Source organism: Arachis ipaensis, chromosome B06 (assembly GCF_000816755.2).
Source record: "Arachis ipaensis cultivar K30076 chromosome B06, Araip1.1, whole genome shotgun sequence".
NCBI classification, from domain to species: Eukaryota; Viridiplantae; Streptophyta; class Magnoliopsida; order Fabales; family Fabaceae; genus Arachis; species Arachis ipaensis.
This window is the reverse complement of record NC_029790.2, coordinates 137,073,864-137,074,337: the sequence shown is the minus strand read 5'-3', so window position 1 is coordinate 137,074,337 and position 474 is coordinate 137,073,864. Positions and strand designations below refer to the sequence as shown.

The 474-nt window shown below is 29.7% G+C and overlaps 1 pseudogene; it reads left to right on the top strand.

Moving 5' to 3' along the window:
- Positions 126-474, top strand: part of LOC107647825 — a 1,966-nt pseudogene continuing 1,617 nt past the window's right edge.

The window sequence follows — 474 nt, the reverse complement described above, 5'->3', positions numbered from 1 at the left end:
AATTTCATGGATAAAATTCAAAATCTTTTAGTTATAAGAGTTTTTAACATTTTATACATGTTATAAATAATTCTTTTTAAAATTTACACTATTAGATAAAGACACATAAATGATTATAATCTAGAATCGATTTCTTGCAGATGTATTTTGTTTCTAAGAGACTAAGACACTGGCAGAGCAAGAAGCATGGGAATTTGCCAAAGAAAACAACATAGACTTTATCTCAATTATTCCACCTGTTGTAGTTGGTCCATTTCTCATGCCAACAATGCCACCAAGCCTTATCACTGCTCTTTCACTCATCACAGGTGCATTAGTATCTTCAATGTATCATTCATGCATATATGAACAACAATCAATTTTTTTTTTACTATTGTTATTGACTCTTGGGTGACCAATTGACTAACCCTTTGTGCTACTTCTTGATTTTATTTTTCAATTTTTTCTATCTTCCTAAGAATACTTCAGAGTTTA